Below are 16923 nucleotides of genomic sequence, written 5' to 3'. Positions count from 1 at the left end.
TCTGTTAATAACACAAGCTCCATTGCTCTGTTAACACCTCCACACAAAACCACTGTTAAAAGCTTTCGCTGTGAAAAGCTTCATTTCACGACAATAACATCAGCTGCTAAGCTGGGGGAAAGCCAAACACACAAATCGTAAACAGTTGCAGACAAAAACGCCAGAGTTTAGTTTACATTTAACAGCGCTAACGAACGGTTCTATTTCTGGCAAAGAAACGGAATACAAAAACAAACAGCTCCAGCAACGCATAAATAAAACGAAAAAAAAAAACAAATAATAAAAATAATAATAACTCGGTTCAATACAAATTCCATAACAAAATAGAAAAAAAGTATCAAAAATAAATAAAACGAAAATATAATAATACAAAAGCAAAATTAAAACGACAAATTAAAAATAATAGAAAATTTCAAAAGCGTGTTGAAAGTTGTTGACCAAAAAGCAATTTAGACGACCACCACTAAACCAACAGAATTTCTTTAGCCTCAGAACTGAATTTTAACGATTTAAAGAAAATTTCAAAATTTAAATAACGAACAAACAATATTTTTTATTATCCTTAAAAAATACTCGCTCCTCTTTTTTTGCCATAACATAAAAATATTGCTAATAAAAGAGAAACAAAGTAACAAGAACCACAACAACAACAGAAATCCGACCTCAACCAGGAATAAGAAATCGCAAGAGAACAAAAAACAACATAACAAGTAATTCAAATGCAATTCTGAAATCCTTTGTTACAAAACAAAGGACAACTAAGAGGACTGTAAGAAAAAGAGAAAAAAAAATACAAGGCAAGCTTCCCCACTCAAGCAAGAACAATTGCAGTGACAAATAGTGAATAGAAAACGTGACTAAAGGTGTCCTTTACCTCGGCATTGTGTGTGTTGTCGTGTTTCTTAAGATCTCCTCTCCAGACATACACACATTAACAAGGACTAGGGGAAAACCGCAGTTTTTTTTCTTTCTGTGCATAACATATTCAATTTGTGGATACAAGGACTTTACCCCCCACCCCCCAGCAACTCTCGACCAAGAGCCAGACAGGCAGGCAAGCAAGCCACCAAGGATACTTTTTAAAACACGTTTGCTGGACACTTACTAGACGCCATTTAAAACGTAAGTATGTAATTACAGACCTCAACTGTCCACTGGGGGTTATAAAGTTGCGAGGGTGGTTTTCAAAACAAAAAATTAAATGTCCCTGAATTACAAAATAGTTTTAACACCCCTTCCCCAAATAAAAGAAAAAAACTCAAAACTTATTTTGAAATGAGAACAATAATAAAGTCAAGTGATTAGGAGGAAGTGTGGGATTTCGCGTTGTCCACAGCTGAATACAACTGTCAGGCATTTCTTAAAACTGGTTTCAATCTAATCCGTTCTATACACCAAAAATGTATGATATCATTTGCATGAAGGCCCACCACCATCATCATCATCAACAACAACATGATCTGCCTACATACATGTCCGAACGTTCAAGTCTATTGGATGATTGAATTGATTTTTTTTGAACAAGGTGTTTTCCAAATAATTTTGATTGTATATGTACATATTTATGCATGTAATTTGGGATACTTTATGGGAAGATCATTATATATTTGTAGAACAATAGGAGTAATTAATAAGACACATTTTTTTTTCAGTGTCCAGATTTATGTAAGTGACGTTACTTATAAAAAAGTTCATTTTAAAATGACTCAATTCCCTTTTTAGGTGTTTAAACAAAATTATTTTTCGATCAAGATGTGATTTCAGGTTTGATATTTTCTCCTCTGGGGTATGTCCAACACCGGCTGCGCAATCCACAGTTTTTCTAAACTTTATAGCTTTTGTAAGTAGCCGGATTTCTATTTTAAAATCAATACATTCGGAACAAAAAGAGATATCAACACATATGGCACCACTTTGGGAAAGCAAGAGTATAGGGTATACTGTAGTGTGTGGATCTTAATATCCCAAACATGGTCCATTTTCGACTTTTAAAAATACAAATTTTTATACCCTTCATATTAACTTTGTCAGTGCGTTTGTAACTCCTCGAAATACTCATGTCAGAGTCAACAAAGTATAAATATGCAGGGTAAGATAAAATCAAGTAAAAAGCAGCTAAGTTCGGCCGGGCCGAACTTTTAATACCCTCCACCATGTGGAAGGAACTCGAAATTATAGTCATATCATATGCTGCAGTACCCATCACGAACTTCTAATTCAAAATTTGAAACAGTTCCAATGAATAATGTCGCTATAATCATTAAAATATCGAATATCGGGAGGTACCGTTATTTTAAGGATATACGAAAACGTGAACCTGCATGCCAATTTCTTTTGTCATAGGTTGTAGTACCCATTGCGACCTATAAATACGAAATTCATTTTAAGACATTAAGATCTTCCAATACGAAATTTTGAACGATTCCGGTAAATAATGTTGTTGAAATCATCAAAATACCGACTATCGGGAAGTACCATTAAAAGGGGCTACACGAAAACTTGGACAGACATGCCCTATTTACGAACATTACCTACCTACTGGTAAACTATGCAAGTATGTAAATTTTTAGCCTTCTATCTCAATTCTATCAAAAGATAGCGTGATTACAACAGACAGATGGAAAGGCGCGTGCTGAGTGCGATTGTGCTGAGTCCTGTTGGAATGTCCAAGGTCTGCGACCTAAATGTTTGTTTTCTCATCGGAGAAAACCAAACTCGACAGTTCACCACTTTCGGCCAAGCGCATCAACTCTTTAGCTCTTTTGAGTCGATTTTCTTTCTGTGGCGGTGTAAGTTCTTGGACTTTTTGGAATTTCATTTGCTTTACCCCGAGCTCATTTTTTAATATTTTCCGAATGGGATATTGCGATATGTTCAGCTCACGAGCCATTTTCGTCACTGCGACGCGGGTCGCTTCTTTATTTTTCGAACCATATCTGCTGATGTTGCTGTTTTCTTCCTTCCACTTCATTGACGTCGGGCTACGCTACCAGTATCACGGTAAAGAGCGATGGTACGAGAAACAGCTTTCGCACGAGTGGCTTGGAAATGACAGCAGTCTGAAGTTGTTTGAAGTTTTTTCATTTCACCCTGTATGTAATTTAGGGATTCTAGTCCCATCCCTTCACCCAATACCAAATTTAGGTCAATTAAGTACTTTTAGTACAAATATGGAACACATTGCCATACCACGTCAATTTCAGAAGTTTATCTCTTTTCCATCAACCAAGATCAAATTTAGTACCATTTGGTACTCTTTGTGCACTTGTAGTACTTATTTCCATGTGTCAAGGCTACACATGGACAAAATTTCAAACTGTAAGCAATATCTACCCAGCACCAAATATAGGACTATTTAGTACTTGTAATGCATATGTAGTACACATTTCCAAAACTATACCCATACCTCAATTCCAAATACCAACACAGATCTCAATTTCAAATGTCGGCATTCCAGTTCTATCTCTTCAATTAATACCAAATATAGTACTATTTAGTACCTTTCGCACAATTATAGTACAGAGTTGCTTCGCTTGGCCGATAGTGGCGAACTGCCGAATTCTCCGATGAGAAAACATTCGTAGTCCAGCTGTTTGTAAACAAACAAAATGATCGTGTTTACTTGCCAAAGAGGTCAGTTGAAAATGTGCACCTTCGGTTGGCCACCAGAACTCAAGCGCAGGCTATAACAGCCAATGGCCGCTCTCCGCTCCTATTAATCAACCGTGGCATCAGAATAAATGCCGAATATTATCGCTAAAATATTCTGGAGGGTGTATTAAAGCCTTGGGCACGCAAACATTTTACCGCAGACCTTGAACATTCCAACAGGTCCGAGCACCATCGCACTCAGCACGGGTCACCCAAGAATGGTTTCAAAATGTGGTTCCTTGCTTTATTTCCAGCGCACAATGGCCACCAAAATTTTCGGATACCAATCCGTTGTACTATTGTGTCTGGAGTATTTTGGAAAGCAAGCAAGACACTAAAAAATGCCAAATTGTCGATCACCTCAAGCAAGTGCTTCGCCGGGAATGGGCCAAAATACCGCAGAAAAAAATTCGGAAGCGTGTGAAGGTTTCATTGGCCGTTTGAAGCCCATAATTCGTGCCAAAGGTGACCGATTCGAACAAATCTAAACTTATTTTAAAATATAATTTCTTAATTTTACAAATTTGTTTTAACATCTTCAAAGTCATTCAAAAAATATGTTTCTCCTAAGATCATTTTTCCATACATCAATCTTCAAATTGGTCCCAAGGCTTTGTTTTTGTCCCATGACACCGTCCGCATTCACATTGTACAATTTCTTCTTTAAATTTATTGAACAACGGGACGTATTAGTTACGTCATCAATCATACGCTCCCACACACACGATATGAATAAATGTGTATTTCTAGAAAATATACAAATAAAAAAAAACATTGTCAATATTTCTTTTTTTCAAAAACCTAACTCATTACTCAAAATATGACAGTTCATATTGTTTTGTATTTAAAATTTCCAAAACGAATTGTCTTATCTGATTTAATAGATTATTCAAAACAAGTCTTTCATAAATTCAATATCACGTTTTACCCCAACTTCTTCGAATTAAATTAATACCGATTATCCCCAGTGATAAATAAAATAAAAACCAATAAAACTCAAATCAAAAAGTCAAGTTTACATTGCATTTCAAAGTCATTTAACAAACATCTATCCTTGAGCCTAATCGTCCACCAAAATGAGGCAATAAATATATGAAAAAACAGTTAGAAAAACCAATTTATCTAAATTATTCATATTCAACAAAATAGAAAAATATAAATTATTCCCAATTCGTTTCACGATTTGTGTGTCAATGAACTTTTGGTTTGAGGGAGGTGGGGACGGAGCAAACACAGAAGGATAAGACAACCAGACCAATGACAAAGTCGTAAACAATTAAAGGAACCGCAGGATCAACTATACAACTGGCACGAATACACCATGAACAGCAACGACAACAATAACAACAACAGTAGCAGTGACGAGGAGACGTTAAATACAAACAACAACAACAACGGCAACATAAAAACTCCTCAACAACAATCAAGTTAATGGCTTTGCCGCGGCAAAGGAAATTATTTTCGAACGAAAGTTTAGCAACTACGCACACACAAGGATAATTTATGGTGGGGTATCAAAAGAGAATATTGTTCACAGTATAGTTAAATATGTATGTATAAGTGAGTATGTATGATTATTTCTAGAGAGAATAGAAGGAATGATTTGCAGACATTATGGTAACATAACATGGCGGCCCAATAAAGGGATAGGATACACTTCAGACATGTTACAGATTTTTAGGCTACTTACACAATTAATAAATAAACTGAAATGTATGGACAAGCATGTAGTTATTTGTTGGTTGTTAGGTGGGCGATAAGGCGGGGTATTTGGAAGTTCGTACTAAAAGGTACTGAAACTGTGCTTTTTGAGCCTTCAAACCTTCTTAAGCATGTACTTCACTTGTGATACGAAAAATGTACTAAAGAGTACCAAAAAGCGAGATTTTGGTACTAACAAGTACCAAAACACGTGATTTGATAGAATCTTAAAATTTTGCATATATATCTACAGAGAGGCGTTACCTCATATAAGATTCGTACAAAAAATTGGACCATTTTCTGCTATAGATAAAATACTGCAATTCCTTATTTTATTTTGTTGGTGAAGTAAAATTATTTTGCGAATAATATACTAGAATCATAGCAAAATAGAGTAAATGAAAGGGAGTACAATTAGCAATGATAGGATGAAGGTCACTTCTCGTATTTATGGAAATGTGTACTAAAAAGTACTTAATGTTTAAAAGTAGTAGGTGTTTAGCACCTAAGTACCCAAATGCGCCAACAAATACTAAAAGGTGCCAATGGAATTAACTGCGAAGGAGTTGAGCTAGGATTCTTAAAATAGATATGAGGTTCCCTGGTGTGTGTGTGAAAGGGCGACATAAAACGTTTTTGTAACTTCGTACAAAAATTGTACGAAAAGTGCAAACAGGCTCAAAAAGGTTTAGGTTTAGGGAGAATATTTTGGAAATCAGTACTTCAAGTGTCCGGAATATACTAAAAGTTACGACATTGATATTTTGATTAAAATTTCTTACTGGTAATTATTTTTCAAAAGGTGTAAGGGGCGACATAAAGCTCCATTATTTTTAATTCGTACTAGAAAGGGACCGAAAGGTACAATTAGGTACGGTAGAGCGGAGTCCTGAAGAAACTCCTCATACTAAGTCTTGATATAAAGAGAGATTGTTAAGAATTCGAATAGTGAAATGTTTGAAATGTCAATTTCAAGGTTACGAAAAGTACTAAATGGTACGAAACTACATAATATTGTAATTATGTAATCGGTAACAGTTGGCACTTGAAATTTTTAATAAGGCTCATTATTTCAAATAGATAAGACGAGATGTTGTAAATTCTTACTTTAAAGGTTAGGTGTTAAGGGACGAAAAAAACGGATTTTTTGAGAGATGTTACTTTGCTATTTTAAATACTGGCTAAGATAGGGATATAGTTTTTGGTGGAAGTGGACGGAAGAAAACAGCAACATCAGCCGAAATGGTTCGAAAAGTAAAGAAGCGACTTGATCGAAACCCGCGTTGCAGTTAGCGAAAAATGGTTCGTGAGCTGAACATATCGCAATATTCCATTCGACAAATATTGGAAAATTAACTCGGGGTTGAGCAATTGAAATTACAAAAAGTGCAAGAACTTACACCGCAACAGAAAGAAAATAGACTAAAAAGAGCTAAAGATTTGCTTCGAATTTGGTTTTCTCCGATGAGAAAACATTCGTTGTCCAGCAGAGCAGTTTATAAACAAACAAAATGATAGTGTTTACTTGCCAAAGAGGTCAGCTGAAAATGTGTACCTTCGGTTGGCCACCAGAACTCAAGCGCCGACCATGGTGATGGTGTGGGCCGCCATAACAGCCGATGGTCGTTCTCTTCTCGTATTAATCGAATAAATGCCCAATATTATCGCGAAAATATTCTGGAGGGGGTATTAAGGCTTTGGGCACGCAAACATTTTGGTCGCAGACCTTGGACATTCCAACAGGACTCAGCACCATCGCACTCAGCACGCGCACACAAATGAGGTTCGTCACTTCATTTCCAGCTCACAATGGCCACCAAAATCTCCGGATATCAATCCGTATGACTATTGTGTCTGGAGTATTTTGAAAGCAAGGTTGGCACTAGTAAATACTAAAGTGTCGATCACCTCAAGCAAGCGTTTCGCCTGGAATGGGCCAAAATGCCGCAGATCAACTTTCGGCAGCTTGGCCGTTTGAAAGCCATAATTTGTGCCAAAGGTGACCAATTCGGAGAAATCTAAACTTATTCTAAAATTTGATGCTATTTCCGACATTTTTTGCTTTCATTCAATAAATTTTTATAAAAAAATGTGAAAACTATGGCTTTTGACTTTGTTGCAGTTTTTTATCTCACCCTGTAAATGATTATTATTCCTGTAGTGCTTCAAAAAATTCACGGTGTTAGTTTTTAAATTCCTTAAAAATAGTCTCTTTAAATTCAATGGGTAATGCTTAATAACCTTTAAAAATTGTTAAGAAATGCAGGATTATATAGTTCTTAAGAAAAATATTAAAAAATTCACTACCAATGGTCTGGAAGTCCTTGAAAGTATATTCTTTAAAATCCATGATTATTTATCTTATAATTCTTGAAAAAATATTGGTTTAAGAAGTTTTGTCTGAAGTCTAGAAAAAAATTTAAATCCTCGATTACTTAAAGTCCTTAAAGAAATGTTCTTTAAGTAATAATGGATTTTTGATTCGAAATTCCTTGAATTTTTTTTTTAAATTTACGATTATAACTCTAAAATTACTTGAAAAAAATATTATTGAAAATTCCACGATTAGTGGACAAAAAGTCCTCCAAATATTATCTTAAAAAATCCATCATTATTGCTCTGATAATTCTTGAAAAAATATTTTTTAAAAATCTACTATTTTCAGTCTAACAATCTTAATCTTTAACAATGCATGGCTTTTGTTCTTTCTTATAGTCCTTGAAAAAATATTCTTTAAAAAGTCTAAGATAGACCTTGAAATATATTTTTTAAAAATTCACGTTTATAACTTAGTACATTAAATAATTCCTTAATTTTTTTTTGCTTTTATAGTCCTTGAAAAAATATTCTTTAAAAAATTCGATTATTGCTTTTAGTCCTTTGTTATATAAATTTCTTAAATATATCTTTCAAATATCTACGACATATGTTTTGATTGGCTATTTCTGGCCCCACGAATAATACAAAACTATTAACTAATCAATTATTTTTTATGGCAATTTAATAAATTTTTCAATACATTTTTTAACTCCCCGAAATACTCATGTCAGACCCAACAAAGTATGTCTATTCTTGATCAGCGTAAAATTCTAAGACGATTTAGCCATGTCCGTCTGTCTGTGTGTCTATCTGTCTGTTGTAATCACGCTATCTTTCGAACACATTGAGATAGATGGCTAAAATTTTACACACATGTATATTTTTTCAGTAGGCAGATTAAGTTCGTAAATGGGCCATGTAGGTCCAGTTATCATATATTCGGTATTTTGATGACTTTAGCGATATTATTTACCGGAATTGTTTCAAATTTCGCATGTGAAGTTCATAATGAATACTTCATCTCATGCCAGAAAATTGTCTGTGCAGGTCCACGTCTTCGTATAGCCCCATATAACGGTACCCCCTATATTCAGTATTTTGATGATTTTAGCTACATTATAAACAGATTTTTCTTCAAGTTTCGAATTTAAATATTGTAATAACTTATGACAAAAGTTGCCTATGCAGGTCCACGTCGTCGTATAGACATTCGGTATTTTTAAGATTTTATTAGAATTTTTAACGGATTTTATTTATTTATTTTTTTGGAAACTGCCAAATTTTTACCAAATTGTGGAGGGCATTAAAAGTTCGGCCCGAACGAACTTACAGCTTTTTTACTTGTTTTTATTATTTTCAAGATCTTGTAGAGCTATAATCGTAAATTTTAAAGAATCTTTTTTTTAAGGAAAATAATATTCGAAGAACTGTATTCGAATCCAAGATAGTCCTTGGAACATATTGTTTTAAAATCAACGATTGTTACTCCTATGGTGGTTTTAAAAATTCCTTAAAAACCCACTATTAGAAATTGTTTTTAGCTTTCAAGTCCTTGAAAAAATATTGCTTAAAAAATTACTCTTAGTCCATTGAAAATTATACTTCTTACCTTTTATATATCCATGATATTAGTTTTGTTTTTTTAGTAGTTTTTGATTGGCCTCTCCAATAATACAAAACTATTAACCAATCAATTACTTTTTTTATGGCAATTTAATAAATTTTTCAATACATTTTTATTTTTACTCTTCAATTAAACCTGTTAGAAAAAAATATTAGTTGGATTTTATTGGTGTTCGTTCGAGATATGCGACAACGTCGTCAGGCTCTTGCAACACTTGTCACAGTCAGTCACACACCGAAAAGGTGAACAACATTTAAAGAATTCAAAAATAAATAAAAAGAGTTGCAATGACCATAAAACAAAGTTATGACACCAAATTGTCAGCAAGTGGCAAGCGTTTTAGAAATTCTTAGCCAATCATTAGCTTGGAGTTATAAAGTTTGGCGAAATCAACAAAGCACTTCCAAAAATTGTTTTGTGGGTCTAAACTATGTGCAGCAAGTGAGAAATAATGGCAGGGAAGTTGGATATTTATTGGCATCATAAAACCAAAATTTTCGGACTTCAGGTGACTCTGACTTCATTTTTGCGCTTCAATTGCACATCCCTAATTTTCAGACTTCGACTAGAGTCTGGAGTACTGATTAAGTCTTGAATTTTACTTCACATTTATTTATTTTCTCTTTAAGACAAATGAAACATATCATTTAGTCTTTCTGTTGAATTTCCTTTGCCATCTCACCATCACAGTAACAGTTATTACAGACTTTCCTTGCCTCACAAACCTGCTAAAGTCACACCATTTAAAATAAAAAAAATCCAAAGATAGTTACATGACCACATTCACAATAATATTCACATTTTCTTTCGATTGGCATCTTGCCTGCGAAAGAGTCGAAGTGGGATTAGGAAAATTCAGACAAACAATGCCAATATCATAATTTCACTAGAGAACCACTGCACAGTGTGACAAAATAGGTAAACGACTTAGGTAAAAAGATTCGAATAAAAACAGGAACTCATTATTCGTGTTTGGGTTGAGGTAGGGTTGGATTTTTTGAAATTTTGACAAATAACGTTACGAATATTATGCCAAAAGGTACTTAATATAGTAGCATTAGCCATCGCAGGATTATATCAATAACCAATAAGGAAAACTCAAAAGTCGAGCGGGGCCGACTATATGATACCTTACATCACTATGTATATTTACTAGAGCTCCCGAAATAAAAAAAAATATTTGAATATATATTATCAACCTTTCGTTTTAGACCAGTTATAATTTGGATTCACAGGAAACTAATGTATGGGAGTCATATCCAATTCTGAATCGATATTCGCCAAATTTTATGAAGACATATTTACCTTCAATGTTGAGTAACGTTGCTATAAAGTACATGATAACACTTCGAGAAGGATTATATTAAACAAGTAAAAAAGCTGTAAGTTGGCCGGGCCGAACTTTGAACACCCTCCACCATTAAATAAAATCCGTTAAGAATTCTGTTAATATCTTGAAAATACGTAATGTAGCCGTATATTAATGTCTATACGACGACGTGGACCTGCATAGGCAACTTTTATCATAATTTACAATATTTAAATGCGAAACTTGAAAGAAACAAATCTATTTATAATGTAGCTAAAATCATCAAAAATCCGAATATAGGGAGGTACCGTGGTGGTTATAAAATATGGATCTGCACAGACAATTTTTTGTCATAGGTTGTAATATCCATTACGAACTTCAAATGCAAAATTTGAATCAATTCCGGTAAATAATGTCTCTAAAATTATTAAAATACCGAATATCGGGGGGTACCGTCATGTGGGGCCTATACGAAGGCGTGGACCTGCACAGACAATTTTCTGTCATAGGCTGTAGCATTCATTACGAACTTCAAATACAAACTTTGAAACACTTCCGGTAAATAATGTCGCTAAAATCATCAAAATACCGAATATCGGGAGGTACCGTTATATAGGGGCTATATGAAGACGTGGATCTACATGGCTCATTTTCAACACCAAAAATCCTGCAGATATAGTACACATTTGAGTAAAATTTTATCAACCTACTTAATTTTGTTCGGAAGCTAGAGTGATTTCCACAGACGGATAGACGGACGGACATTGATAAATCGACATAGAATTTTATGCTGATCAAGAATATATATACTTTGTGGGGTCTAAAATGTATATTTCGAGGTGTTACCAATGGAATGACAAACTTAATATACCCTCCATACTACGGTGGAGGGTATAAAAATATATACCGGCGCCGAGTTCCACCAAATGGAAACGTATTAGCCCTTTTTACCTGAAATCGTATTAAGGATATACAGGGTGAGATAAAAAAACGACATAATTTTTTTTGTAAATTTTATTGAATGATAGCAAGAAAATGTCGGAAATAGCATCAAATTTTAGAATAAGTTTAGATTTGTTCGAATTGGTCACTTTTAGCACGAATAACGACCAATGAAACCGTCACACGCTACCCGAATGTTGATCTGCGGTATTTTGGTACATTCCCGAAGCGAAGCGTTTGCTTGAGGTGTTTAGTATTTTTTAGTGCGAACCTTGCATTCCAAAATACTGCAGACGCAATGTATTGGTATCCGGAGATTTTGTTGGCCATTGTATGTGAAATGAAGCAAGGAACCTCATTTTGTAATCATTCTTGGGTGGCGCGTGCTGAGTCCTGTTAGAATGTCAAAGATCTGCGGCCAAAATGTTTGCGTGCCCTAGGCTTTAATACACCCTCCAAGAGCGATTTTTCGCGATAATATTCGGCATTTATTCTGATGCCACGGTCGATTAACATGAGCGGAGTGTGACCTTCGGCTGTTATGGCGGCCCACAATGAAATGACAGCAGTCTGAAGTTGGTTGCGGTTTTTTCATCTCACCCAGTATATGGGAGCTATATCTAAATTTGTGCCGATTTTTGGGATAAACAAATATTAATTGTAAAATTTCATCTCAATCGGATAATAAATGCGACCTGCATTTTGTTCACAAGAATGCATGGACAGACGAGTGGACGTACTGACATGCATTCTATGGGGATTCTCAAAAGTAACCATCGGTCTAACTCGCTTTCCTTTATTTATTTTATATTTAATTTTTTTCTAACTTATATGGGCTACTCTTTGTTATTATACCATTGATTTATTTATTACAAATCTAAAAAAAAAACATAAAATTTTCGAACCCACTGTGGCATTTATGTCTCATAAAAATTCATATCTGAATGAACTAAATTCTGTTGTTGTTGTTGTTGCTGACTTGCCACAAGACTTAAAGTAAGCAATGGGAAAATTTATTGAAAACAATCAGAAACCGCACAAAGAGAAAATCTAGTATTTTTTTTATTAAGACGTTGGTTACGACGACGATGTGAAAGATTTGCCATAAATGTCTCATAAGTCATTTCCCATTGCTTCGCAAAGTAACAAAATCCCACAATACGGTAAATTATTTAAATTTCTTTTGAAAAACATAATTTTATGTACAAGAGAATTTCAGAAAATGTTAAGGCATGTGAAAATCTTTGCATTCCATAAATTATTTGGGAAGAATAGGTGGATAATAAAAATAATATTGCAAGTTGTTTCTGGCATTCTTTTAAACCCAACGGGTAGAAATTGCGAAATATTAATTAAAAACAAAAATTAAAATTTTTGTAAACCCAGACGGATATTTATTATTGAATGGAAACCGATCATTTTTATCCCTCCATTTTAAATGGAGTGTTTTGTTTCAAAGTATTGTAACTGATAGAAATAATCATTGCAGACCCTTGATAAATAAAAAGAAGTAAAATCAAACAAGTGCCGCCGACCAGGTGATATCCTACAACACTATAATATATTGGAAAGTTCCCTTAGGAAATAATGCCATACCGTCCTGCAAAAATGTTACCTTTGGTTTTTGACCAGTGACCTAATTTAGTACAATTATAATACGCATATCCAAAACCAATTCATTCTCTCAAACGCAGGCACCAACAGCGACATCCATGACAAAATTTAGGATTTAAGCTCTATTCCTTAACCCGATACCAAATTTATTACTATATATTGGACGTATTTCCAAACCACTGCCAAATCTCAAACACAGATACTATCAGTAATCTAAATATTAAAATTTAGAATTTTATGTCTATTTCTTTACCTAATACTAAATATAGCACCATTCTTACTATTCGTAAAATTATAGCACACGTGTCCGAAACCACCGTCATATGTTCAGGCTATAATACCAAATTGTACCACATATATAACACTGTTTAGTACTTTTCGTGCACTTGTAGTACATCTTTAATACCACATTTTTATCACAAACCTACCACCAACGGGGACTCCAATTCCATCATTTCAAATTACCAGTTTTTTCCGTCCACTCCAAAACGGAATTGTACGAAATTTAGTACCATTTAGTACAGTTCGCACTGTTAGTACACATTTCCAAAATCACCTTCAAAGATCAAACTTATTTTCCAATCTTAATACGAAATTTGAAGTTTTTAGCTTTATTGTTCCAAATAACTACAAATGGTACAATTTTTGAAGTTTAGTACCATTTTAGAACTTTTCGTAACCTTAAAGTAGGAATTTCCAAAAACTCGTTGGTGTATCTATCCTGGACTTCGACAGTGACTCTCAGTTCAAATTGAGTAATTCTAACTCATTCCGTTTGTCCGATATATTCACATTTTTAATACATTTTTGTACATTTTATACTCTTTTAGTTCAAGTTTCCAAAAATTCAGCCATTTTACAAGCCTACGCGTTGAGGCTGACTCTCGTATAAAATTGTATGTTTCTAGCTAAATGTCGATGAAGCTCCTTAGAACTATTTGTATGAAATCGGTTTCTGGAGATTTGATATTGATATAATGGTTTCCGTTGGTCTAAATATCGGAGTTTTGTCTAAATTAGGTTCATTGTAATATTTTTATCTCAAACTAAGATCGAATTCCTCTCACACGAAAAATCAGAATTTTCAAAGAAAATAATTTGGCTTATATATTATTTTTATACCCTCCACCTTGTAAAGGAGGGTATATTAACTTTGTCATTCCATTTGTAACATCCCTAAATATTCGTCGTAGACGCCATAAAGTCGATTAAACGATTTCCGTCTGCCTGTCCGTCTGTCTGTATATGCGTCTGTTGAAATCACGATACAGCCCACATTATTTTACGTAGGGCGTCAAAATTTAGCAGAACAATTTGTATTGTATCTAGGATGGTTGGTATTGAAAATGAGATATATCGGTTCTCGTTTTGGTATAGTCCCCAGATAATATAATACCATATGATGGTACCTCCTGTATTCGGTATTTTGATGGTTTTTGTCACATTTTTTCACGGATTTGTCTAAAAATTGGTATTTGTTGGTCATAATGGGTTCTGGCTGCGGTGGCGAAACATTGCGTGTATAGGTCCACGTTTTGGTATAGCTCCCATGGAACGGTACCTCCAGATATTCGGTATTTTAATAATGTTTGCCACATTTCTTCGAGGATTTGTCTAAAAATTGTTATTTGTGTGTCCTAATGGGTTCTAGCTCCGTTGGCGAAACATTCTATGTATAGGTTCACGTTTTTGTATAGCACCATATAGCAGTATCTCCCGATATTCAATATTTTGATGATTTTTGCCACATTTTTTCACGGATTTGTCCAATAATTGGTATTTGTCATAATGGGTTCTAATGTTTCCTTTACCCTAAGGTGGAGGGTATTAAAAGTTCGGCCCGGCGGAACTTAAGGTTTTTTTTTTACATATTTGTAACTAAAATTGTTTTATTCAAATCTACCACATTCCAATCAGCCTTACATACCTCACGAAGGGTCAAAATATTAAATAAATGTAATTCTCATAGAAAAAACTAAATAATTATAAAACTAGATATAACTGTGCAAAACGTAATACTTCCACCTTCATAAGTTGTGATATGAATATGAGTTTTATCGGCCCACTCTGGCACTAGATAACAATTTTGAATAATTCATAAAATTCAAAATAATTCACCGATGTGTCTTTTGACAGCTTAATACTTCTACCTTCATGTCTAGTGTGAATATATGAACCTCACCTTTTGTAATTCGTAATATTTCATTTGTAATTCGAGATTTCATTTTGTTGTTCGTAACATTTTTATACTATTCGAGAGTTCCATTTGTTATTCATAATATTCAATTTTAAATTTCAAATTATTTCATTTGTAATTTGAATTTTTTTAATTTGAATTATTTAATTTGTATTTTTTTTAATTCGAAATTATTCCATTTGTAATTCGATTTATTCCATTGGTAATTTGGATTATTCCATTTGAAATTCCAAACAAAAAAAATCGTAAACATTTTTATATTTGCTTACAAATAAAATGATTCGAATTACAATTTCAAATGGAGTACTTCGAATAAAAAATATAAAAAATCGAATTAGAAATTAAATATTTCAAAATTTAATGGAATTTTATGAATTAGAAATGAAATTCTCCAATTACAATGTTCCGAATTACAAATGAAATGTTATGAATTGCAAATGAAATTTTACGAATTACAAATAAAATGTTTCGAATTACATCTGATAAAGGTGTAGTGTAAAGATCGGATAGTTAGGTACAATCTTTGGAAAACGACTGAATTTGATAAGCGCGATAAAAGGCCTAAATATATTTAAAACTTCACAAAATGTTGCAGGGTCTAGTGGCGCACTTAAAAAATTCCAGATAAGCGAAGGACCTATATTTGAATGAAATACATGACATATTTGTTAGAATCTGTTATTTGTTAATTATCTAGCGAATTTTTTTTCTGAAAAATATTTGTTCCTTATTTATGAGGACTGTTCTAACGGAGTATCCTTGAATGATGTTAAAAATAGTCAATTTTTATTCTAGAATCCTGATTTTATCTTTTTAAGTGTTATACATGTTATTAAATTTATGAGATTTTTTATTCACAAAAAAATCTAAAAAATTTATTTTATTTTAATTTTTTTCATTTCAGGTAAGATTTCCATACCCCACTGTTTATCCGATTTATGTAGTGGTAAGACTGTAAAAAAATTTCATCAAAAATTATTAATATTTCAGTTTGGTTATGCTAAAATTTAATCACCTGTTAAGATCCGTCAGCATTATGATATCATCACCGCAGTGACCAAATGACGATGATAGATCGTTAATTAAAAAATATTCATATTGTATATATTTTTTATTAAATTAAATAATTAATTTTCGTAAACACACCAGAAATAAGCGACTGATAATTGAAAGTAATCTAAGCCATTCAAGTGGCATGGCGTTTGTTTTTGTTTCTGATTTTAATGGCCAAAAAGGAAATAAGCAACACATTTTTTTTTTCATTTCGCTCAAGTTTCAAATTTCAATTAATTGAAACTTCATTTAAAGATCTCGGAGTGTAAAACCATACAATTTAGGTTAAAACAAATGAAATTTTAATTTCCTTTTCCGCCCATTCAACGGTTTGCAGAGCGGCGATCTACTTTGGCCAAGAAAAGAGCTTCGAGAATGAGAAATTGTGTCGGCCGAGAACAACAACGGCCAAAACGAGAGTTCATTAGCTGAATTGTTTTTAAGTTTTGTTAAATGAGTTTTGTAAGAAATGAACAGAAGAAGAAAAAATTGGTTTGCATTCGTGGGCTTTCT

At 33.5% G+C, this 16923-nt stretch overlaps 1 protein-coding gene across 1 annotated transcript in view; it reads left to right on the top strand.

Annotated features, from left to right (window-relative positions):
* Window positions 1–1083: 1083 nt before the first annotated feature.
* The window catches only part of LOC101896617 (uncharacterized), a gene marked incomplete at its 5' end in the record, with an annotated part of 78816 nt that continues 62976 nt past the window's right edge, over window positions 1084–16923 (top strand). The window contains 1 exon segment of the mRNA XM_011296002.3: window positions 1084–1122.

The sequence above is a fragment of the Musca domestica genome, unplaced genomic scaffold (genome assembly GCF_030504385.1).
Source record: "Musca domestica strain aabys unplaced genomic scaffold, Musca_domestica.polishedcontigs.V.1.1 3, whole genome shotgun sequence".
Classification (NCBI taxonomy): domain Eukaryota; kingdom Metazoa; phylum Arthropoda; class Insecta; order Diptera; family Muscidae; genus Musca; species Musca domestica.
The sequence above is the reverse complement of the archived record's forward strand: the minus strand, read 5'-3'. Positions and strand labels throughout refer to the sequence as shown.